We start from the raw sequence: 26470 nt of genomic DNA on the forward strand, positions 1-26470 counted from the left end.
ACCAACCATCTCAATACACATGTATGGTTTTGCATGGAGACTCTCTGTTTTGTTTTATTTCATATCTGACCACATGAATAATTTAGCTGATTATTCAGACAATACTGTTTTGTGCCTCTTGTATTTGTTTTATTTTGTCTCTGCTAGCTAGAGTTACATATATTGAACTGTGTTCACATATCATATGACATCTTTAAGAAAAAACAAAAGCAAGGTTCCACTGAGATTTTAACTCAGATCGCAAGATTCAAAGTCCAAAGTGCTAACCATTACACCATGGAACCAACTGTAGAAATGGCAATTTGGGTATTCTTTTAGGACTGCATTACCAGTGTTTGTCAATAGGGCTGCATCTTCTTATTGGAATAATTTGTTCCCATCTGCTTCATTATGGTGTAATACTATTGCGTACACAGATTGGATGAACATTTCAATTTCTCTTAACATAAAATACATCTTACCCTTTCATTTTTATTATGTTGAACAAAGTTAAAAGTACAAAAAAATCCAGATTACAATGCTAGGAAAACCATTTGAAATGTTATTACCAGATAGCAACAACCTAAATTGTATCTCCCTTTGCTGCTTGTCCAAATATAAATGGTTAGATTACTATGACTGGTATGGTTTCTCTGTATACCGTACAGACTATGATAGCAATAAGCAGCATCAAAATAGTTTTTGCCAAAGTGATCAATGGATTTCGATTTTGACTAATGCTCAAGCTCCATTTCACTTCCAGTGAATGTAGCCTAGGACAACTGAGACCCCTAAAATTGCAATTGTGGCATTGAATGCACAGGTTCGTTATCTATTAATTGAAGCACTGGGGGTTTTCTATATAAGGTCTTTTCCAGTATATTTGTGCACCATGACTAAAATCTACTACTACAATACATTTAAAATATTTCCCTGTCTGTCACAAAATGTCTTTGGCATTCCATTCCTTATTGAAGTGTTTATCATTACTCTTCACAATCACTGTAGGAGGAAACTCTAGCTCACCATCTATGTGTGATATTATTACTGAAAAAGCAGCATGTATTTACATTTTTCCACTGGATTATCGTGACATCCTGTTGCATAAGCAGTGTCTGTATAACAGATCCCATACCCATATAGTAATGTCAATGTGTTGGAAAGCTGTGTGTGGTCAACTTCACAGACAATCCTCTTTTGGACAAGTCTTGTAGCAAACTTAGGAGCCTAATCTCCTGGGGTTCTCAGCTATCTGAAGCAGAGTGCCAATAGGATGTGATCAGGCTGATAGGTTCCTTGGGGAGAGTAAGGCTGCCCATAAGTCTCCCTTATTGCTCAAAAGAATGCTTTGATTGAGGTTTTTAAAGTGGAATGTATGGACTTGTCAGCCCTGTACTTCAAGCTCACATCAATTGGTTCCATGATTCAGGTAATAGGAGAGAAACCATCATCGGAAACAAAGTAAGAAACTACACAGTAATCAAGAAGTGGACATCCACTCTAAAAGACTGTCCTGTGATTAAAAATATCCCAAACTAATGACCAGATTGCTAAGGAATAGAAGCCATTTGGTTTCAACAACATGTGAAATCAGACTGAAGAGCTTGAAAGCCAGAATGCTAGCCAGTTCACCACAAATTCCCACACCCAAGCTCATGCAGAAATGTTTTCATAAGGTTTTCAGTTTAGTATCTTGTTTTAGCTACCTTTTATATGAAATATACTGCAGCAGTAAATTCTTCTGCTGTGCATTAAATCTGTTTTATATACTGTTAACATGGTGTTTATCCTTTATTGATATAATGGCTGAATATTATACAGTGTTTTACGAATAACAATTTATCTATTCTCATTAGTCCATGTCCCAGTGAGGTGTCAAGTCTAAATTCTCTAATACACATGCATACTGGGCTCAATTTTATCACTTGCCAATTAGCATATTGGTATGTTTTTTGGACTGGATTTGGGCAGGGGCACTTGGGGAGAAGCTATCCTTGCACAATAAGGAATTACAAACTCCACAATAGTGGATTATGGTCTGGGTTTCAATTGGATCCATGTGAGGCAGCAGTGCTAACTACTTTGCACCGTACCAACCATCTCAGTACACATGTACGGTATTGCATGGAGACTCTCTGTTTTGTTTTATTTCATATCTTACCGCATGAATAATTTAGCTGATTATTCAGACAATACTGTTTTGTGCCTCTTGTATTTGTTTTATTTTGTCTCTGCTAGCTAGAGTTACATATATTGAATTGTGTTCACATTTCATATGACATCTTTAAGAAAAAACAAAAGCAAGGTTCCACTGAGATTTGAACTCTGATCACTGGATTCAAAGTCCAAAGTGCTAACCAATACACCATGGAACCAACTGTAGAAATGGCAATTTGGGTATTCTTTTAGGACTGCATTACCAGTGTTTGTCAATAGGGCTGCATCTTCTTATTGGAATAATTTGTTTCCATCTGCTTCATTATGGTGTAATACTATTGCGTACACAGATTGGATTAACATTTCAATTTCTCTTAACATAAAATACATCTTACCCTTTTATTTTTATTATGTTGAACAAAGTTAAAAGTACAAAAAATCCAGATTACAATGTTAGGAAAACCATTTGAAATGTTATTACCAGATAGCAACAACCTAAATTGTATCTCCCTTTGCTGCTTGTCCAAATATAAATGGTTAGATTACTATGACTTGTATGGTTTCTCTGTATACCGTACAGACTATGATAGCAATAAGCAGCATCAAAATAGTTTTTGCCAAAGTGATCAATGGATTTCGATTTTGACTAATGCTCAAGCTCCATTTCCCTTCCAGTGAATGTAGCCTAGGACAACTGAGACCCCTAAAATTGCAATTGTGGCATTGAATGCACAGGTTCGTTATCTATTAATTGAAGCACTGGGGGTTTTCTATATAAGGTCTTTTCCAGTATATTTGTGCACCATGACTAAAATCTACTACTACAATACATTTAAAATATTTCCCTGTCTGTCACAAAATGTCTTTGGCATTCCATTCCTTATTGAAGTGTTTATCATTACTCTTCACAATCACTGTAGGAGGAAACTCTAGCTCACCATCTATGTGTGATATTATTACTGAAAAAGCAGCATGTATTTACATTTTTCCACTGGATTATCTTGACATCCTGTTGCATAAGCAGTGTCTGTATAACAGATCCCATACCCATATAGTAATGTCAATGTGTTGGAAAGCTGTGTGTGGTCAACTTCACAGACAATCCTCTTTTGGACAAGTCTTGTAGCAAACTTAGAAGCCTAATCTCCTGGGGTTCTCAGCTATCTGAAGCAGAGTGCCAATAGGATGTGATCAGGCTGATAGGTTTCTTGGGGAGAGTAAGGCTGCCCATAAGTCTCCCTTATTGCTGAAAAGAATGCTTTGATTGAGGTTCTTAAAGTGGAATGTATGGACTTGTTAGCCCTGTACTTCAAGCTCACAGCAATTGGTTCCAGGATTCAGGTAATAGGAGAAAAACCATCATCGGAAACAAAGTAAGAAACTGCACAGTAATCAAGAAGTGGACATCCACTCTAAAAGACTGTCCTGTGATTAAAAATATCCCAAACTAATAACCAGATTGCTAAGGAATAGAAGCCATTTGGTTTCAACAACATGTCAAATCAGACTGAAGAGCTTGAAAGTCAGAATGCTAGCCAATTCCCCACAAATTCCCACACCCAAGCTCATGCAGAAATGTTTTCATAAGGTTTTCAGTTTAGTATCTTGTTTTAGCTACCTTTTATATGAAATATACTGCAGCATAAAATTCTTCTGCTGTGCATTAAAATCTGTTTTATATTCTGTTTACATGGTGTTTATCCTTTATTGATATAGTGTCTGCATAGCGTCCACCATGTGAATTGGTGACCTAATAATACTTTTTCTGTGTGAGCAATGACACAGATCAATGTCACTGGAGACTAGAGAGTGACAAGAACATTGCTACCCCTTTTTCTGTGTCAGCAATGGCATAGGAGATTGGAAAGTGACAAGAACACTGCTACCTCTGTGTCTGTGTGAGCAATAGCGCCAGATCTCCGGTGGAGGGAGGTACTTATGGAATCCAAAACCCTTGAGATCCGACAAAGCAACAATGACATTTTGCCTCAATTTCAGTTTCAAGGAAGCTGGAAATTACCAAGCCGAGCCAAATTTGGGGTGTTCGTGGGGATCTCTGATTTTAGAAATCGAGCTTTAGCATCCCTATTTCTTGTAGTTCTTACTTGCTTATTCATGTATCTTTCTTGTCATTTACCTGTCTTCTGAAAAGTTGGGGTTCTGTTCTGAAATTGTACAAACATTACGACCGCTCAATGAGTAGGCTTTTTAGAGAGTATCCTCATGAATGCCACAAAATATAAAGATCATGCCCCCCCACCTGCAATTTGCTCAACCACTAGCATCCAATCCATGACCCTCAGCCAATTCATCACACATCAGCGGCCAATTCATGACTCCCCTGGCAATCTCATCACCCATTTCATCACCCACTTCCCATGTTATTTCATCACCTATTCCCCCAAACAAATCATCCACCTTAGCTCCCCCCCCAAACCTTCCACTTACCAATTTATAACATTTGTGAAAAGGATGTATGTATAAATTTCTCTTAACAGTGTCCAATTTATGACTCTCTTCCCACCAGCCATTAGATTACTGTGCCCCTTATTACACTGCCCCTTCAATATACTGTGCCCTTAATCACAGTGTACCCCTCCATCACGCTTTCCCCCCTCCATCACAATCTCCCCCTCAGTACACTCTCCCCCTTGCAGCACACTCTGTCATCCTTGCAGCCCAGTGCCCCTCAGCATTCTGCTCCCCTTGCAACACAATCTGCTCCCCTTGCAGAACACACTCTGTCCTACTTACCGGACTTCAATCGGCATTCAGTTCCTCTCACTCCAGCTCCTCAATGACACCGTTAGAACGTGATGATGACATCATGCCCGACAGCCATTGAGGAAGGAGGAGGGGGTAGGAGAGGAGGAGTGGGAAGGAGTGTGGAGGAGGAGTGGGGAAGAAGAGGGAGTGGCAACCGCAGTGTCAGCACAAGTGGCAGCTCGGGGGTGCATTTTTAACAAGAAAAAAAATTGTTACAAAAAAATTCATAAATACTCCCGGTGCTGCGCCCCCCAGGTCCTAGCACCCTAGATTTCAGCCTTATCAGCCTATTGGTTGATCAGACACTGGTTCACACCATCTTCATGTCTCTGAGATTCTTTCCAGACTCTGCAGTAATTGACTCTATTGTAAATTAGAAAAGTAGTTTTTCGAAGCTTCCTCCATGCCGTTCCTCGGATACATTGTCTCTGGTTCTGGTCTCCGAATGGTCCCTGAGAAGGTTCGAGCCATTTTGGACTGGCTGCTTCATCCGGCCTCAAGGCACTCCAGCGCTTCCTGGGTTTGTCAAATTATTATAGACAATTCATCTGGAACTACTTCACTACAGTCCCTCCTATCGTGGACCTTACCCAGAAAGGAGCCAATACTAAGAACTGGTGCTCAAGAGCTTTGGAAACCTTCAGTTTTCTCAAAACTGCTTTCTCGTCTGCCCCATTCTCAGACAACTGGATATAACTGAGCATTTTTTTCTTGAAATTGATACCCTTTGCATTGTAAGTGGGAGCCGTTCTCTCCCAAAAATCAGTCCAATAAACTTTTTCCTTGCGCCTTCTATTCTCTCAAGTTCTTGCCCGCAGAATGGAATTACACCATAGGGAATAAGGAACTATTGGCCATGAAGTTGGGTCTATATGAGTGGTACTATCTCCTTAAAGGAGCTCAGTGCTCAGTTTCTGCTGCTGCTGATTCCTTGGTTCCTGTTCAGTGGAACTCATTTGGAGACTATCACCTTCTCGTGTTCAGCTTGCTGCCTAGTGGTAACTTCCCACCAGACTATCACCTCTTGTGCTCAGTTTGCTGTTGCAGCGATTCCTCGGTTTGTTTCTGTATTCTCCTAAAAGGGTGTCACTCACCAGACTGTGAGTGCTACTTCTAAGGTAGCTAGGAACCGTGTCCGTCCATTATTATGAGGTACTGCGCATGTGCAGTCCCTTTTAACCTTCAGTTCTGTTCCTTTAACTTAATTGGCTGATCAGGCAACACTCCCTATATTAAGCACCTGTGGTCAATACCACGTTGCCTGATCTTGGAGTCTCATTCCTCATGAGTCTCTGAAGGTGTTCCAGTGCCTGCTCGTGTGTTCAGCTTATGCTGATTCCTGTTTGCCGTTTGTGGTTTCCAGACCACTTCTATTCCTCGTGTTCCTAGTGTCTTCAGCAGCTGATTCCTATCCGCTGCCTCCGTGTATCTACAGTTACAGATTACTGCAAACTCTCCTGTGTGTCATCGTGACTCCAGCAGCTGATTCCTATCCGCTGCCTCCGTATATCTACAGTTACAGATTACTGCAAACTCTCCTGTGTTTCATCGTGACTCCAGCAGCTGATTCCTATCCGCTGTCTCCGTATCTACAGTTACAGATTACTGCAAACTCTCCTGTGTTTCATCGTGACTCCAGCAGCTGATTCCTATCCGCTGCCTCCGTGTATCTACAGTTACAGATTACTGCAAACTCTCCTGTGTTTCATCGTGACTTCAGCAGCTGATTCCTGTTCGCTACTTCAGCGTGTCTACAGAGTCTGCTCGTCTCAGCGCTCCAGTCTGCATTCTACCTGCCGTCAGCTGACCCGCTGCCTACTGCTTCTACAGTGTGTCCATTTGTGTCAACTTGCCTGTTGCATCGAGTCTACGCTCCTCGGCTTCCAGCTTTGCTACATCGCTTCAACTCTCCCGTGGTCTCCTGCTGTTCTATTTAATATACTACTGCTTCCTGAGTATTTGTCATCCTTGCTGGCCTACCTACAGTGCACTGCACCTACCTGCCGCTTCCATTCTGCAAGGACTTCTCATCTCGTCTGTTCCCGGCCGCTCAGGTATCCCTGCAGCTATCTCTAAAAGCCTGCTCATCTGAACCACGGTATGCATACTTCTCATTGACTGTGCTGGTGTATTGCATATCCATCTGGACTGAGTTGTTCTCCTCCGGAGTTTCCATCCTCTGAGACTATTGCTATTATTGACTGTGTTTCCTTTTGCTGGACTATTTGAGTGACTTTGTTTATCTGTGCAGTGCTGTTCATTCATTATTATCATTGTGTGCAGTTCAACGTGGGATCAAGTTCAGTGTACCCGTGTAGACTCTGCATAGCATTTATCTCCTCGTGTCCTTCCTCACATATATATTCAGTGGTACAACTTGCTAGAGGCAGACCACTGATTCCTGTTTCCCTGTGTCACCAGTTGCATATATCCTCTCACATAAGCAGTGGTACAACTTGCTACTCGCAGACCACTGACTTCCCCGTTACCTTCACCTGGATTCCATTCCTTCACTACAGACAGTGGTACAACTTGCTATATGCAGACCGCTGACTTCCACCTCCTTATTACTCCTGGACATTCTTCTCACTATAGCAGTGGTACAACTTGCCGTGCGCAGACCACTGACTACCCTCACGTGTCCTTGTCCATCCAGATCCTCGTGTTCAGTTACCTATTGTTTACCAGTGCTGCTAGTCATAGACTTTCTGAGCATTCTCTAACCATCTGCTGTTTCCAGTTCCATTATCACCCTGCCATCAGAGTATCATATACCAACTCTACTGCTCTGATAAGACCATCAGCGGGTGATACTGGGTAAAGACTCCTAGTGCCCGTGACAAAGGGTCTCATCTAGCACTCTCTCAGAGGGCCACAACCTGTGGGGCAGAGGCCACAAAGCCCATACCTCCTTGCGGGGGTCCATGGTGAAGAAAACCTGCTTCATTAGACTCCATGCCTTTGGGTAGAGTAGTGTTAAGTTAGACAGATCCGGAGATCCTAACCTCTGCTGTGGTTTGTGACAGTCAGGTTCCCCTTAGTCATCATGCAGCAATCATGTAGAGTGTAAAAAAATAAGAAGCATCTGACATAGTATAGTTTTAAAGAATTTTCAAATTTTTTTTTAATGGTACAATAAATACACTCACACTACATTAAACAAGAAAACAAACCTATAAAAGATTCATACGTGTAGACATTCCTATGGGAGTATCTGCACATGATTTCCTGTGCAGATACTCCTACGGGAGTATTTGCACAGGAAATAAGTTCAAATCCTGAAAGAGTTCACCTCTCCTCCCCCAATGTGTTTTGACTGATATAAAGTCTTTACAGCTGGATAACGGATTAGATTGTTCTCATCTGTAGGTCACAGCAGGTAAGTAGGTGTAGAGCAGGATCTTGAAGAAGTGAGATTTATTATCTCAAGAAGTCCTTATAAGTACAGTTACACACTAATTTTAGGTACTATTGATAACTCAAAAGTTACAGATGGAAAAAAACAAATTATGGTCAAACAGGGCTTTTTTATACAGTTTTAGTGACCCAACCTGGCAGCAGGTAATCCAGTCTCCTGCCCCTTTAACCAATCCAGGCTGATTCATGCAGCTTGTACATAAATCAGCCTGGAGGAGATAACACATTTTTACATTGCTGCTAGTGGCAGGGAAGAACGTACTTCTCCCCCTGTCCATGAGCTGCCAGGGAGAGGGAGGCTTAGCCTCCTCTTCTACCTGATGCAGGAAAGTCTACGACAGGTGATTGATCTTTTAAATCTCCTACCAAAAATACTTTCAGGGACTCTGCACCAGGATCTGGCTCTCCATTCTGGCCGCCAATAGCTCCCTAAGCTCCGGTATGCGGCTCAGCCTGCAGGGACCCCCAACAAGAGCTGCACTTTCTGGATGCTGTGTAAACTCCTACAGCAGCAACCGCAAGCTGGCTGCTAGGGAGGGAAAACTTCAAATGGTAAACATATCAAACTGCAATATTTTCAACGATTTAAAATCACGAGACATAACCCTCGATTTGAGTTGACAAGTCGCCATATGTATTAAGTAGCTATTTTTAGTCTGATCTTCAAAATCGCTGTTCATCTCTTGCAATTTGCGCCGATTTTACACCATGTTTAGCAAACTCGCCCGTGTTTAGCTGAAAAATCGCCATTTTCAAACCAAAACTCAATTCTAATTGGTTGCAAAACTAGCTCGATTTTGAGGTCACTAACATTATAAAAAGCAAGCCACTTCCTTATTTGAGTTGAAAGGGGTTTAAGAAGCATACAGTCATGGCCAAAAGTTGTGAGAATGACACAAATATTGGTTTTCACAAAGTCTGCTGCATCCGTGGTTTTAGACCTTTTTGCCAGATGTTGCTATGGTATACTGAAGTAAAATTACAAGCATTTCATAAGTTTCAAAGGGTTTTATTGACAATTATATTAAGTTTATGCAAAGAGACAATATTTGCAGTGTTGACCCTTCTTTTTGAAGACCTCTGTAATTCGCGCTTGCATGCTGTCAATCAACTTCTGGGCTACATACTGACTGATGGCCGCCAATTCTTACCTAATCAATGCTTGGAGTTTGTCAGAATTTGTGGGTTTTTGTTTGTCCACCCGCCTCATGAGGATTGACCACAAGTTCTCAATGGGATTAAGGTCTAGGGAGTTTCCTGGCCATGGATCCAAATGTTCGATGTTTTGATCCCTGAGCCACTTAGCTATCACTGTTGCCATATGTCAAGGTGCTCCATCATGCTGGAAAAGGCATTGTTAATCACTAAACTTTTTTTGGATGGTTGGGAGAAGTTGATCTTGGATGATCTTTTGGTACCATTCTGCAAATATTGACTCATAAACTTAATGTAATTGTCAATAAAAAACCTTTAACACTTTTGAAATGCTTGTAACTTTACTTCAGTATACCATAGCAACATGTGACAAAAAGGTCTAAAAACACTGATGCAGCAGACTTTGTGAAAACCAATATTTGTGGATCTAATTGGAACAAATTGGATCAAATTGGATGTATACAACCTAATCTGCATACAGGAAAGGGATGAAAGGAAAATGGCCTTTAACACCAGAAAGGGGCCACAGAGTATTTTGCATTGTCATTCGGCCTATCTTATGCTCCTGCAGTATTACAGTTTCATCATTGAATTTTTTTCAAGACCTTTTTCATCATTGTGTATTGGTGTATTTGGATGACATACTCATTTTCAGTCTACTGGGAGACATCTGTTTGAAGTTCTTACTCAACTCAAAAAAAAACACTTATTCTGCAAACTTCAGAAGTGTGTTCTCCAACAAACCCAATTACCCTTTCTGGGTTACATTATCTTTGGAACTGCACTCTGTATGAACCCACTAAGCTCAAAGCCATTACTAACTGGCCCCAGTTAGTTAAGTCTAAAGGTTACTCAGCGCTTTCTAGGTTTTGCAAATTATTATTGCCGATTTGGTTGTGCCCTTACCCTGAAAACATCTGATCCCAAAGTGTGGCCTGTGGAAGAGGTGTTAGCCTTCAATTCTCTCAAGTAGGCCTTTTCATCTGCTCCTGTCCTGCGCAACTCAACTGCCAGTGTCCTTTATTTCTTGAAGTGGATGCATCGTCTTACGGAACTGGGGCTGCTCTCTCTCACTGTGATTCCTCTGGGATGCTTCACCCCTGTGGGCTTTTCTCTCAAGCTTCTACCTGCCAAAAGGAATTTTGGTATGGGGATAAGAAACTCCTACCGATCAAATTGGTTCTCTCTGAGTGGAGACATCTGCTATACTGGTCACAGGAATCTCTTGTATTTACAGACGGCACAGTGTCTGAACCCCTACCAAGCACGATTGTCTCTGCTTTTCTCCAGGTTCATTCTCATACTCACCTTCCATCCATGTTCAAAAAACAAGTAATGAAGAGTATATAAATAATCTATTATTTTATATCTGATTTTATAGCATATCTCAGAATTTAGCCATAGTTGAATGAGCACACTGGCTAGGCACAAAACCCTTCCCCCATCTGTTACTGTGTAACTGGAATACCAGTGAAACAAGTTTTGAGCAGTTGGTCAGATTAGCATATGAATGCTGTGAGTGGTTCCTGTGGAAAGTAGTCTCTGCCCACAAGAAAGGGTTTACACGTAATACAAGGAAGAAGCTTTCTCTTCGTGCTCTGTTCCCAGCCTGACTAGACATGCGGCCATAGCTTCTAGCTGGACATGCAGGAAAGTAAGTTGCCTGTTGGCCTTCAAGGCCCTGGCTAGTTATAATGGAGTTTTGAATGGAATGAATGAAAGTTTTGTGAATCTGGAAATATATAAACACATTATATATGTAATGTGTTTTTGAATGGAAGGTGGTCGAATCTGGATGCATATGTGGTGAGTTTGTGTTGGTTATGCATAGGTAATGATATGGTGTCAGTCTGATTTTTATGTGATTATGTAGTCTAATAAGAACTGGGCCCTGTTGCTATGAAAGTTGCATTAGCAGTGAATTGGGCCATTACAGGCACATATTGTTGGGATGGCTGACAATGTGTTGACTCCTATAGTGCTGTACAATTTTAGGAGTTCCTGTTATGTTTGGGATGGATTGTTGGTTTAAATGGAAGCATTCGTGTTATACATAGTTCTGTGTGGTTCCGTGTTGGTTTAATGTTCTAATGAAGTTTTGTTTTAGTGGAATTGTCTAAGTTCAGATAAACTGGAGTTAGGGAAGTTTTGGTCATGAAAGCATTTGTGGTTTTGGCAAAGGTTATTCCTGGAAGGCTAATTGAGATTGCAAATGTTGTGTAATAGAAGTGATAGCATGTGATTGAATTGTTGAGGAAGTGGTCAGATTGTTAAATATAACGTTTTGTTAGACTGTTGGTTTAAAGGGTAGTTTGTAACTCTGAATCTCTGAAATAATGTGGTTTATTGCTGGAAGTGTTGGTGTAGTTAATATGGCAGTAAAGTGAAATACCATGTGTTTAGAGCAGGCCAAGTTTCAGACAATAGAGGAAATGTATCTAGTATCTGGTAAGCCTGTAAAATGGTTGCCATCTAGAAACTCTCATGTAAAGGGAATGTGAATAGTGAAAAATGGCTGCTGGATTTTGTGAGAATATTTGGAAGGTTAAGATGTGTGCATGATTGTCTGTGTGGTCTCCCTCTCCCATAGGTCCCAACCCTCCTCCCCCTGCACACACATAATACATTCATACACCTAGAACAATATACACACACACATTCACACACCTTTACTCACACACATACACTTACACACACACACACACACAATGACTTGTATATTTATATAACAGGCAATAAATGTAATATATGGCACCAAAATATGTACTTTGTGTAAAATATTGTTATGCTGTTTACTATTTTATAATATATACCTAAGTTTTACAATTAATTTTGTTAATAATACAACACATTTTAAATGAAACTATATTTTGTGTGTAGTTTTTCTTGAAGATATGCGCATAAGCTGTTATATAAATATTGATCTTGTGGATTTAAGGGAAAATAAGAATTATATTTCTTAGGTTAATCTTGAGTACCTTTGCGAGGAGTTGGTTGATGGTAATAGTCATAATTAACATATTAAATGGCCATCCATACATTTGCCAGATTATTAAGGATATTAAAACACCATAATCACCCTAGAAATCCTTTTACAACAAGTAAACAGATGCTCTTTCTTGTTCTGTCGATTCCTCTGACACTAAACCCCCACGAGCAGAATAAATTTATCTGTTACCCTACAAGCATAGTGGCGTTAACTCCCATCAGATCTACCCTCTGTCCTGCGGGTAAACTAAACGATTATGATGGGCCCATACTTCTCACTTCTCAACCCCGGAGTTAAGAAAACAAGGGAATTGCTCAATCAAAGTTATTGGTGGCCATCTCTTCGCAACAATGTCCAGCAATTTATTGCGGTATGTCCCATTTGTGTCCAACACATGATACCCCGTCAGAAACCGTATGGTCCGTTGATACCTTTGCCTATTCCTGATCGTCCATGGTCTCACCTGGCAATGAATTTCATCACAGATCTACCACCTTCCAAATCCAGCACTATCGTAGGGGTCATTAGTAGATCGTTTTGCCAGAGCCACCCATTTTATACCCCTCTGTCTCTACCATAGCTGACCTTTTCCTCAAGATAATCTTCCTTTTGCATGAATGTCCTCTGGAGATGGTACTTAGCTCACATCTTTATTCTGGAAAGACTTTTGCTAGAATATTTGCATCAAACTCAATTTTTTTCTGCCTCCCATCCACAATCTAATGGGTTGACAGAGAGAACTAATCAGGAACTTGAGAAGCATATTCATTATTGCCAATCAGAGCAGCTGGGTAGATCTATTTCCAGGGGTGGAATTCACCCACAAAATTCACTACCATAAGGTTTTCTCCAACTCTACTTTCTTTGTACTGTATTGCTGCAATCCCAAGTTTCCTACCCTTCCCCAGATTCCATCCTCAGACATACCAGTGGTGGACTCTTTTTTCAGAATTTCTCAGTCATTTGGACTCAAGTATAAGAAAGGTTCAATAAGTCTTCCACACAGTACAAGACGGTGAGTTATAGGAGTGGGCGTGCTTTTTCCAATTGGAGACCCAGAGACAGAGTCTGGTTGTCCACCTGCAATCTTCGCTTATGGGTACCTAGTATAAAGTATGAGTGTTTAAGATTTTGGAGGTCATTAATCCTGTACTATTTAGGTTGCAGTTGCCTTCTTCCTTACAAGTTCCCAACATGTTCCATGCTTCTCTCCTGACACCTGTTGTCTCCAATCAATACTCTACCACTAATAATCCTCCACCTCACATTTTGGTCCAGAATCAACAAGAATAAGAGGTCAGGCAAATTGTGGACTCTCATATATCCAGGGGCTCTTTGCAGTTCTTAATAGATTGGAAGGGGTATTGTCACACATCGGGATCTTAGCCGCATTTACCTCATCCACCACTGTCATATCATGGCTACCTGGGTCCCTTATTGTCGTCTGCAGCATTCCCGTCCTCTACACCTCCATTTGTAAATAAACACATACTGTTTGTTCTGCTGCATGGGCGCGGCCATCTTGGAAGCAGTCAGGTGATCTTTCCAGACCTACCAGATTCAGTAGCTGTGATCACATGAACTGTACAGCCAATAGTTGTTTGTGACACCCTATTTAAACCTGGTGCTGTGATCTGTTCATTGCCAGAACAACACAATTCTCTCCAGAGGATAGTTCTTGGCTCCAGTGTTCCAGTCAGCATTACCAAGTGCACTGTTCCTGTCAGCATTACCAAGTGCTCTGTTCCTGTCAGCATTACCAAGTGCTCTGCTCCTGTCAGGATTACCAAGTGCTCTGTTCCTGTCAGGATTATCAAGTGTTCTGTTCCTGTCAGGATTACCAAGTGCTCTGTTCCTGTTAGCACTTCCAGACTTCTCATTCCCCTGCTAGATTCTATATTCAGCAAGAACATGAGCAGGAAGATCATCCAGGCTGCTAGGTTCTGTTTTAGTCCTGCTCCAGCTAGTCCCAAGGGTCCCGAATAAGATCAAGAAATACAGACAACCGTGACAGGTATGTTCCAGAAGAACGCTCCTGGGTTAAAGCCACCAATGAACATTCTCTCTGCAAGTTGGGTCTGAAATTACAATGCCGGTTATTCCGACAAGGCTGTAATTGGTAATAAAATGCAGAAGGTGACTATGCGACATTTAAAAAATTCAGACTTGCCTAATAAGTGATATGTTTAATTTCCAACCTCCGTTTACTAAAGAGCAACAGCAGAAAATGCTGGGCAATAGGAGTGACAACAGTAAAAAACCACGACAATTAATTTGGCATCATTAAGGGGGCAATGAGAGGACATGCCACCTATCTAATCTGTAAGCCCTACTAAAAAAAATAAGTGTAAAAAATCATTCGCTTGGCATAAACACTATTAACCTTGGCATCATCATCATCTCATCTCATCACATCATCTGAAGCCGTCATTTTTTGCCTCACTTGAGCTAGTTCTTCATGCAAGAGCTTTGTATTTTCTATTTGGGCTTTTGTGACCTGCAGCAATTGGGCCTGCTGCTTCTGCTGCATAGTGGCTACATTCACCAAAGCCCTCAAAAGTTGCCCCATATTACTATTGTGGCATAAAGGGAAGCAAAATTTTGTTTCCCTAAACATAAATTAAATAGTTTTATTTGTGAAAAAGGTTTTATGTCAACTATAGGTCTCACATACAATCAATTTTACACATTTTCCTTGTGATTAAGGTTTGTATCACCTATGTGTGGAGATGTCGCTGGTGCCCGAGAAGCGGGCGAAGATGCCCGCTGTCGCCGTGTCCCTGGAGGGACGAAAGATGTCCCCAGCTCCTGTGCCCAGCAAGAGGGTGAAGAAAGAAGAAAGAACTTACTTAACCGTCCGGCGATCCAGCGGCGGTAAGTATTCATTCTTTTTTCTTGCAGGTTCTGGCAGCGGAGGACGGATGAGCCAATCAGGGCTCATCTTCCCCGCTGGCCAATCAGTGACCGGCTACGCGAGCCAATCGCGGCTCGCGTCCGGCCGTTTAAAAGATTGGCGCCGAAGCGAGCCAATCAGCGCTCGCGCCGGATAATGACGTAACTCCGGCGACCATATAAGTCGCCGGGCGGCGCCATTTTGCCAGAAGAGAGTCGGCGGCGGAGAGAAAAGGACGTCGTGGGACGTCCGGAGCGGCGGAAGAAGACAAGCAGCGGAGATCGTCGGCGGGGAGCCCTTGTAAGGGCTAAGAGCGCCCCCGCCAAGCAGCCCTCAACAGCGCCGAAGAGGAGAAGAGGCGCCGCCGGCTGGAGGGTATAGAAAACCCGGAGAAAGAAGGCAGAAGACGGCGTGGCAAGTTGAGATACCTGCGCAGAGCAGGTAAGTAGCCTCATCATCATCATCATCATCATCATTTATTTATATAGCGCCACTAATTCCGCAGCGCTGTACAGAGAACTCATTCACATCAGTCCCTGCCCATTGGAGCTTACAGTCTAAATTCCCTACTATAGACACACACTCACACACAGAGACAGACAGACAGAGAGGGAGAGACTAGGGTCAATTTTTTTTTTTTTTTGATTGCAGCCAATTAACCTACTAGTATGTTTTTGGAGTGTGGGAGGAAACCGGAGCACCCGGAGGAAACCCACGCAAACACAGGGAGAACATACAAACTCCACACAGATAAGGCCATGGTCGGGAATCGAACTCATGACCCCAGTGCTGTGAGGCAGACGTGCTAACCACTAGGCCACTGTGCTGCCCATAACCAGGCCCGTGGCCACGTTCGGGCACAAGGCCCATGGGGACAGAGTATTAGGGGCACAAGGCCCAGGTAACTGGGCACTAGGCCCCGATAAAGTTAGTGGGCCAGTAGACCATATTGTTAACGGGCACAAGGCCCTGTTAGTTAGATAAGTGAGGGGAGGCTCAGAGCCCCCAGGTGCAAGGGCACAAGGCCCTTAGGTAGTTAGCGGCCTAGAGGCCATAGGAAGGCCACAGGGCCTGAGTAGGGGCTGCTAGCCCGTAGGCTATAAAGGGCACAAGGCCCTAGTAAATAGTCAGGGAGGCCACAGGCCTCAGTAGGCAGGGGCTAGTGCCCCAGGTAGCAGGGCACAAGGCCCTAGTTAGTGGGCTCAGAGCCCTGAGTTAGAAAGGGGGCTGAGGCCCATAATCAGAGCACAAGGCTCTGCAAGCAACTGGGCAAGAGACCCATGGTGGGCCCTGGTGGTGTGTGGTAGAGGAGTGAGAGCCTCGTGAGTGTAGGCGCGGTCCTGTGTGAGGTGAGCACACGGTGTTAGGAGGTACAGTAGAGCTGAGGCTCCTGTGGTGCTGTAGCAACCGGCTGGTTGGCTAGCAGCGGTGTGCTGTGGTGAGTAGCGTGCAATGTACTGTATACTGTATTTATTCTGTCTGTGCGGTGAGTATTGTTTGTATTACGGTATTTTGGGGTGTGCTACATAACTGTGTCCAGGGGCAAGACATCAGGCCCCCATTAAAGGTAGGCTCTTGTTCCCTGTGTTTTCCTGTACTAACCCGTGCTGTGGGGGAAAAGTGTAGTTACCAGCGTACACATAGTCAGGGAAGAACACACGTAGTTTTCCCATCCCTTAGGTCCCTGGGGTCGCACTGGTTTCCAGAGGGGGTGACTGAGTGAGTCAGTGGCAGTGCAGCACAGCTCAATGCAGTTCCAGGGGCGTCCCGTGGTTCAGGTTGAGTGTCCCAGTCCTCAGTTCCGTGCAGGTTCCCTGGCGGTTCCGGAGTGGGATACGTGTTCGATATCTGGGTGCAGGCAGTCAGGCGGTTCAGTTCAATCGGCTGTTCCGGGCGGCAGTCTGTACGCAGGTTAGTGTGCTGTTCCAGTGAGCCTCAGTCGGGCCTGGTGCAGCCGGTCCTTAGGATCCGTGGGTGACCCCATAGCAAAAAGGCAGCTTCTTGGTACGGCCTGGGTGAGGGGGTTAGGAAACGCCCTCCGGTTTAGTCCGTGAACACCGGCTGGTGTTCCCCGTAGTGGTTAGTGAGCAGTTCCGTTAGTGCACCACACCTAGGTAATCATAGTTGTTTGACTTAGTTGCGTTGCCGACCATAAAAGCGTTGTTAGGGTCGGGTCGCTGTTGTAGCCAGTTTAGTTTTGTGGGTGCCCATCTTAGTCTCACTGAGAGTGCAGAGGGAGGCTGTGTGTTCCTTGTCATCCGCAGGTGTCGGGGAGGTGCAGGAGAACCGAATCGTAAGTGGGAGTGTCCCGGTGAGTATCACGCTCGATTCCCCCTTTCGGTTAGGCCCTCACCGGCAGGTGTGCGAGGTACCTGAGGCGGGACCGTTCCTGGTCTCAAGTGCCTGTAGTCCCCGTGCCTTGGCAAGAGCAAAGTGAGGAGGCGGCAAGGGAGCTTGGACTGAGAGTGTTCTTGTTCATTGCCGTATTCTCGGACAGCCCTTACCTGGTAGGCACGGCCGTAAACTCTGTCTCTTTCTTAGAGGGACGTGGTTGGAGGTGACAAGGGTTGCGGCTGCGGATCTGCTGGGATCGGGCCGCAGCTGGGATATCGGAGGCGGACTGGAGGTGACCATCGTTTACAGGGTAAGTTCTTTTGTGTTGCGTCTGTCCTGTTCCCCACAGGCGCTACATATGCATTCCTAATATTTACAGCATTTTGTTTAGTAAACAGTTTCTGCACTTCTTGTAATCCAAACATCAAACAAAAAAACTTTATACATTTGCTTTGTGTTTTAAAAACTGCAACGCCTTTGCATTTTGCCACATATGCAGCAAATATACATGTGTAATAAGCAGATGTGTTCACTACTTGCAAAAAACAACTACAAAAAAAAAACTTTATGCATTTGCTTTTATGTTTATAGATAGAAGTCCAACACATTTTCCACATATACAGCAAATATATTTTTAATAAGGGGGTTTTGCATCACTCACCACTTTGGATTTGTTGACTGGGTGAACAGCAAGATCTAGCTGTCCTTTTTCATATCCCACAATGACACCACTTGTGAAAAGCACGCCAAATAAAATGCTGCTCACACAGGTTTTGGTAAAAGATTTTGCTGTTTACTCTCTTGTCAGGATGGATAATACAGCTTCTGCAGTAGTTGCAGCAATCACATCAAACATATTCAAAATATTTACAAAGTCCCACAGCCCTAACGCTGGCTAAACAGATAGTCCTCTACCTGGACACTGGCCACTTGCTGGGATCAGTAGCACAAACCAAACTATTTAAGCTTCCTTCAAAGCACTGCATTAGCTGTTCCACTGATTAATTAAACCCAGGTGCTCCACCTCTATTCCTGTGTTGTGAATGTGTGAAAGTGTGCAGACTTAACCTGACTATATCCTCAGCCTGCAGATTCTCAGGGAAACTACTAGTCTTTCATTTACTAGATACACAGAGAAATGTGGAAAATCTGTGCTTCCCAAGAGGAATGTATATGCAGCCAGGGGGAATAATGTGTAGGGGAATGGTCCCAAACCCCTTAGAGGTAATAGTAATCGGATTCCCCGGCTCGGGAAGGGAAAAATGGATTGAATGGGAAAAATATATATGGATAGATAAATAGATAGATACATACACATATAAACACACACATACTTGTTTTTATTGCATTGTGAGGACCCATGTCTGGAACTTAGCATATAGGGACACCCCTTTCTTAATGCCCTTTCGACAGAACAATCATAGGGGTATGTGTAGGAGCAGTTTGTCACCAGAGTTACCACATGAGATTTACACTTTGACTTTGCATAAAGTACCGACACGGACTGCAAGATGGGGAAATGTGTCCCTTACAACGACACCTAGTCATGGAGGCTACAGCCCTGTTCAACCACTTTGCATCATTTCAACAAGTTTGATCCCTCTTTAAAGCTGTTATGTGGTTCTTTAGAATTTCACCGCCGACCAGTTCCGATCTTTCAGTATGGGTGGTTAAGCCATGAGCCACGCAGCACAGTCTCGCTTTCCGGGCACCCGGCATGTCTGTATAAACCTCATCAGGTGTTTCTCCAGAGCCGTGACCTCCCTTTCTGTCTCAGGATTTCCTCCGCACTTCTTTGCAACCTGAAAGGAAGTACAGTGGTTGATTATGGCTCCACAAAATACAGAGAAGTCAAAGTTCTTCTGCCTAGCAAAACTGTGTGCTACACCTACCTGTGGAAGTCATGACTGGGCACTGGTCCCTTGTTGCCAGATCCATACACCGCCTCTCTTCAGACATGGAAGTGTTGACGAAATGCTTGGTCACTTGTCCCTCTGTCACGGGGGATTGCTCATCATCCGACATGTCGCTCTGTAGCCGGACCAGTTCTGAAAAGAAACAGATATGTGAATGACAGAGGTAAAAGTCAAAAGCATACATCAGACACCACATTTTCCACTTACTGTCTGGATCAATGTGCATCTTGTCCAAATGCTTGAGTTTGATTTCGGCCAGTCTGCCACTCTCGAGAGCCATTAACAGTTTGCTGATCTTGGCGAGTTGGAGGGTACCATCTGGGAGGCGGTAATACTGCTAGTGCACCCTGATGTCGTGCCCAAAGAAGTCTGCCAACTGATCCAGTTCTGTGTCGTTTAGGTTGAGGACCTTCGAGAGAGTGGCAATGTGCCTTCGAAGCTTCATAGAAGACAGCGTGTGGGGTGCTTGGCCCCACATTCTCGGGCAAACAGTCGTATGCAATCAGAGCCTCTGAAGTGTGACAAGGCAGCTGGTCTGGTGAACATGTAGACATTTTGGCTATCTACTCCACATGTGTCACGCTTTTCTGCGAGAAGTTCCATTGCAGCTTGCATGGCTGGTGTCAGCAGGATGGGGACTTTTCTCCCTCGTTTTCCTCAGATTTTAATGCGAGTGAAGTGCTGGCAGAGCTTCCTCTCAATCTCAGAAAGCGCTAGGGACAAATCTTTGTGGAGATCCGAGGTATTGTGTCCGATCTTGAGTGCCAGTGAGGGCATCTTAAATGTACCTGTCTCCTCGTCATAGCCAGCTAACAGCTTCACAGCATCTACTATGTGCAGAACATTCAATGGGGCGGTAAAGTCTTCCATCCTCTCCAAAGGGGTAGCTTTTCGGGCCTGTAGCAGTAGCCTGCCCATTTTTTTAAGCTTCTGATGGATGTACTCGTGCCTGCCAACATCTGATCTGACCCGGTTGAACAGATGCTGTCCCATCTGCATGATGCATCCATCATGTTTGACTGCGAGTAAGACTTCATACTGGGTCATGTCACTCAAGAGCTTCCAAACGCCATCAATAATGTCAGGTGGAACAGGCTGAGCAGAGGCGCACAGTGACTGGACTATGTTCTTGCCAGGTGTGAGCTTGTTGCCCCTTCGGTTTAGCTTACATCTCTTCATGTGTCACCACAGGTATTTCCTTGCAAAGCAAATCCTGGCAGGCTGCACAGTACATGAAGCCTTCAGCATCCATCTCTTTGTCTGGAAGTTTGCACGGGACCAGAACGCCTTGGCCTGCCCTCATTGCCTCAGCATTGTGTGCAAAGTTGCCCCTATCACGAAGATGTGCCATTTTCATGGACCTTTCTTTCGAGTGCTTGGGGAATTTCAGGGCTTAGGTTACTACAGTCTCATTGCGGTGAACATGCTCCATGTGCCGGGCAATTTTTAAGAGGGGCTTCTCAAAGTACAGGCAGTACAGCTTTTTGTTATACGCCGTGGAGCCATCATTGTTTCTGGATAGCGTTGGGGCAGACACCACGTCGTCTATCTGACCCTCTGTGTTTAAAATTTGGCTAGCAGAAGGTCGAGAATGGTCGTACATAGAACTCATCTCTGGGTACCTGTACTCTGCTGCGCTGGTGGGCAAAGGGGCATCACCGCTGGTGTCTGAACTGCTCTCCTCCGAAGTGTCAGGGGCATATTCATCTCCACTGCTCTCTGGGCTATAGTCGGAGCTACCGGTGGGCTCTGTCATGCTTCACTGTCCCCGCTTTACCTTCAGCAGCAGAAGGATTAGACTGTGTCTTTACCTGCTTGGTGTACAAAGTGCCGGCAGGATGCAGTCATTTCCTTTTCCTACTCCTGCTATACATTTGGATGGAATACTGGCCTCTAGCGGTGGGATGCACACGCACTTTCTCCCCTCCACATTGAAAACACACACTTTTGTTCTGACAAATGTGACTCACGGGGACATACCAGATTTTTATGCTGAGCATATCAGCAAGGTCTCTTGCATTGATTAGCTTTGAGAAGCTTTGTGGAGACCTCAATTTCTGTCCCCACTAGCATCAGATCCTTTAAGTCCTATAAGTCCTATATGTTATGAGATGGGGCTACAGTGGCTCTGACTTGTTTTACCTGCACATGCCACAGATGCTTGATCGATTTGAGATCTGGGAAATTTGGAGCCAATATCTTGAATTCTTTGTTATGTTCCTCAAACCATTCCTAAACAATTTTTGCAGTGTGGAAGAGTGCATTATCCTGCTGAAAGAGGCTGCCATAAGGGAATACTGTTGCCATGAAGGGGTGTACTTGGTCTGCAACAATGTTTAGGTAGGTGGTACGTGTCAATGTAACATCCACATGAATGTCAGTACCCTAGGTTTACCAGCAGAACATTGCCTAGAGCATCACACTGCCTGTGCTGAATTGCCTTCTTCCCAGAATAGATGCTGGTGCCATCATTTCCCCAGGTAAATAATGCACATGTATTTGGCTGTCCATATTATGCAAAAGAAAACATTCATCAGACCATGTCACCTTCTTCCATTGCTCTATGGTCCAGTTCTGGCGCTAAAGTGCCCATTGTAGGCTCTTTCAATGGCAGACAGAGGTCAATATGGTCTCTCTGACCAGACTGCAGCTATGCAGCCCCACATGCAGCGATGTACTGTGCATTTTGACACCTTTCTATCATAACCAGAATTAACTTTTTCAGCAATTTGTGCTATAGTAGCTCTGCTGTGAGATTGAAACAGACGGGCTAGGCTTTGCTCCTAATGCGCATCAATAAGCATTAGGTGCCCATGACCCTTTCACTAGTTACCTGGTTTTCCTTCCTTGGACCATTCCTTGTAGGTACTAACCACTGCATACTGGGAACACCCCACAAGACCTGTCGTTTTGGAGATGCTCTGATCCACTTGTTCAACCATAATAATTTGGCTCTTGTCAAAGTCACTTACATCCTTACGCTTGCCCATTTTTCCTGCTTCTAGGCATCAACTTCAAGAACTGACTGTTCACTTGCTGCCTAATATATCCCACCCCCTGACAGGTGCCATTGTAACAAGATAATTAATGTTATTCACTTAATTTGCCAGTTGTTTAAATATAATAGATATTCAGTATTTATATGTATATTATACAGCGTGGTCCATAAGTATTGAAACACACTTTTAAAACTGAAATATTAATTCAGTGTCTACACATACATGATCTGGGTGTGGTGCAAAACTTTTAAAGTATGTGGCCAGTATTGTGGCCATCTTGAGGTCAGCCCTCTTGGATGCAACTCTAAATTTTTAAATGGGAAGATAGTCATGTCAAACAGATGCAGAATTTCCTAAGAAAAGCAATGGTGTTATTTGTTTTAACATAACTTTATTCATTCTGAAATCTTAACATAAAGTTTATAGGATATGTTCAAAGTGCTGTCCAGCATGTTGCAGTGTAAAGACTATTCTCTTTTCCCATTCTTGATGAAACAAACATCAACAATTCATTGTTGCAGATGACCCATCAGAGGATGGGTCATATCCTAATTTCTTCCAGTAAGATAGCTCCCCACCTCATTATGGGCTCATTGTCAAGGATATATATATATATATATATATATATATATATATATATATATACACACACACGCGCGTGTTAACTTTGTGAGAGGTGGGTATGGTGTTCCAGACTGTACTGCACTTTAAAAATTATTATAGCTATTAAGCTGAAATTTGGCATGCCAATGGAGAGCTGTTTATGGGTGCCACATGCCAAATTTCAGAATACAAAAGAATAAAAAATGACAATGTAGGGATAATCTACAGTTGAAAATCTTGCCTTTTTTCCTCTTCCTGTGATGCAAAAAGTCCCACTTTTTCTGTTTTTGTTGGGAGAGGATTTTTGTTATAAAGCTATTAGGGTTAAGGAGTGCCTTTGATATGTTGAGAAAGTTATAGTTTTTTTTCTACAAATTGGTAAAATATGCTCCATTTTAACGATAACGAATCTCACAGAATTTTTTAACATTGCGCATGTCAAATAGAGGTGTGTGCTGGGTGTACTCAGAGTGGCTTCACATGAGAGTACAAATATGGCTGGCTCCTCTCACTAAAAGATTTCCTTCTGTGAGCAAGAGAAATTACTAATTTTTGCCGGATACAGGGAATATGTCTGGGGCTGTAGGGGACACAAACTAGCACTTTTAGCCAAGACACTTCTCTCCTTTTAAAGTTTAATAGGTTCGTGCAGTGTCAGAGGTGGCTGTAACACAGCCTATTTAAACTTCCTGCCTCTCAGTGATGTCAGTTAATTTATTCACTGCGCTGGGAAATTTAAAAGTGCTCTGCAGTTCTGCAGTGATCACCTACCTATTGTCTGTGTTCGGCGCCCAAAGCCAAGGAGGTATGCAGTGAATAAGAGCGAGTAACGTAACAGCTCTCCTTATAGCAGCCTTCACACCTCCTTCCTGTCTGCCCCGGAATCTGATTTTGGGGAGCACACGATATTCACAAGCTGCAGTACACAGCTGGAAAACATGAGCCGCTTGGTGTACCCCATTGCAGGGCTAACCAGCAGGGCTGGGCTAACCAGCATGTCACACACACACACACAGACACTATGTGTTCTTACTGCACTACCTGTCACCCTTTGCCCTGTAAGTACACTAAAACACAAACACCGTCATTGCCCTTCTACCGCGCAACATGCATTGTAAGTGCTGCTCTGAAATGAAAAATGCACCAGCGCCAGGCACAGCTTAACCGGACTCAGAGAGAGCAAGACAGGAGCCACCAGCCCATCAGGATACAGGCAATGGTATCTCCTCTCCTACCCAGGCCATGTCATCTGTTCTCAATGCTGTGCCCAAGATGGAGAGCCCAGATTGCAGCAGTGTGTCCAGTGGTAACCCTCACAGCATCCCATACAACAGGTCCATGAGTATGGAAACTGCAGATTCCCACCACCCACACCAGCAGCACCAAAGCCAGGGCTTCAACGTGGACAACATCAAGGGGGGTCAGGGGATTGCCGCAGAGCTCTGGAGATCTGGCAATTAGTTTGATTGCTTCTTCCAGAAAGGGAATAGCCCCATCTCTCTCGCTAAGCTACACTCCGGGTCAGGGCTTTATCTACAGCTCACCATGCAGCCAGAGCACCAGTGGTGCCGGATCACTGTAATTTGCAAGCCATGAGACTATACTCTGAAGACAGGTCTATAAATGTGTCTGTCGCATCCTATGTGTATCTAGAGGAAAGGGCGCTGATCTGAAAATTCCAGGAAAGGTGTAACACGCTTGGACGTGATGTTGTATGACATTATTATTATTATGACATTATTTAGCCGTGTAGTAATGACATGTACTTTTATAAGTTTAGTGCATGAAAACAAGAGCTATTAGTAGCTAATGTATGTGCAGACAAAATCTTCTCCACCTTTTATAACTTGCCAGTGCAGGAGGCTACGGAAAGGGCACAAATGTGCAGCAAAAACTCACTGCAGGATACATGCCTGTAATTTCTTTATTGAGCTTAGGGTCGTTGTGAAGACAGAGCACAGGCAAGATAAAGTCCTGTACTCACTACACACTGGGCATAATGTTCACAGCAATTCAAATAAATATGTTATAACTAGAGATGCTCACTGACCCTCGTGTTTTGGTTTTGGTTTTGGAGCTGGATTAACTTCGGGTTTTGGTTTTAAATTTTGCCAAAACTGCCCTTGCGTGTTTTGGTTTTAGTTTTTTGTATTGCTATTTTTTACAAAATTCCATTTTGTGGGCTAAAATCACATACTTTAGGTATTATTTTTAACCTACATTATTATTAACCTCACTAACACTAATTTCCAGTCATTTCCATTAAATTTTTACCATCTCACAGTTCACAACATGCTTTTCATACACTTTCAGCCAAATACTGCAGTGAGCTGGCTGGATGTTAAGCGACAGAGCAACGACACAAACACACTTCAGTTTATATCACATCTAGAAAACATTGCCACACACCAGTGTCACAAACTCACAATAGAAAAGTAATACAAGATGGAGTAGTCCTTGTGGCCTCCCACCCACCCATATGTTGGATCTTACAAAGGACATGCACACTTTAACAAACCAAGCACTTCAGCGACAAAGGCTGCCACTTTTGTGGCTGAAATTCTTGGTTTGTTTTAGAGATGAGCGCACTCGGATTTTGTGAATCCGAGCCCACCCGAACCTTTCCGATCCGAGTCGGATCCGAGACAGATCCGGGTATTGGCGCCAAATGAAAACTTGAAACCGAGGCTCTGAGTCATAATCCCGCTGTCGGATCTCGCGATACTCGGATCCTATAAATTCCCCGCTAGTTGCCGCCATCCTTACTCGGGCATTGAACAGGGTAGAGGGAGGGTGTGTTAGGTGGTCCTCTGTCCTGGTACATCTCATGCTGTGCTGTTTAGTTCTGTGCTGTGCTGTTTAGTTCTGTGCTGTGCTGTACTGTGCTGTGCTGTGCTGTGCTGTGTTCTGCAGTATCAGTCCAGTGGTGCTGTGTGCTGTGCTCTGTGCTTCTAAGGGCATAGTTATTTCCCCATTATTCCCAAGTGTTTTAAAAAATAAAAAAAAGTTATAAAAAAAAATACAAAAAAATAATTTAAAAAAAAATTAATTACAACAAAATTTGCAAAACCAATCCTGCAGTATAAGCACATTGGTACTGCAATATTATATTACCAAGTTCACTGATTCAGCAGTATAAGTCCAGTGGTACTACTATTACAAAGTTCACTGATTCAGCAGTATAAGTCCAGTGGTACTGATATTACAAAGTTCACTGATTCAGCAGTATAAGTCCAATGGTACTGATATATTACAAAGTTCA

The 26470-nt window shown here is 43.4% G+C and overlaps 1 non-coding gene across 1 annotated transcript; it reads right to left on the minus strand.

The window, feature by feature from the left end:
- Window positions 1-2282: 2282 nt before the first annotated feature.
- On the minus strand, window positions 2283-2354 carry TRNAQ-UUG (transfer RNA glutamine (anticodon UUG)). Its single transcript has one exon. It is a non-coding gene; the product is annotated as a tRNA-Gln (tRNA).
- Between the last annotated feature and the right edge of the window lie 24116 nt (window positions 2355-26470).

The sequence above is a fragment of the Mixophyes fleayi genome, chromosome 10 (assembly GCF_038048845.1).
Source record: "Mixophyes fleayi isolate aMixFle1 chromosome 10, aMixFle1.hap1, whole genome shotgun sequence".
Classification (NCBI taxonomy): Eukaryota; Metazoa; Chordata; class Amphibia; order Anura; family Limnodynastidae; genus Mixophyes; species Mixophyes fleayi.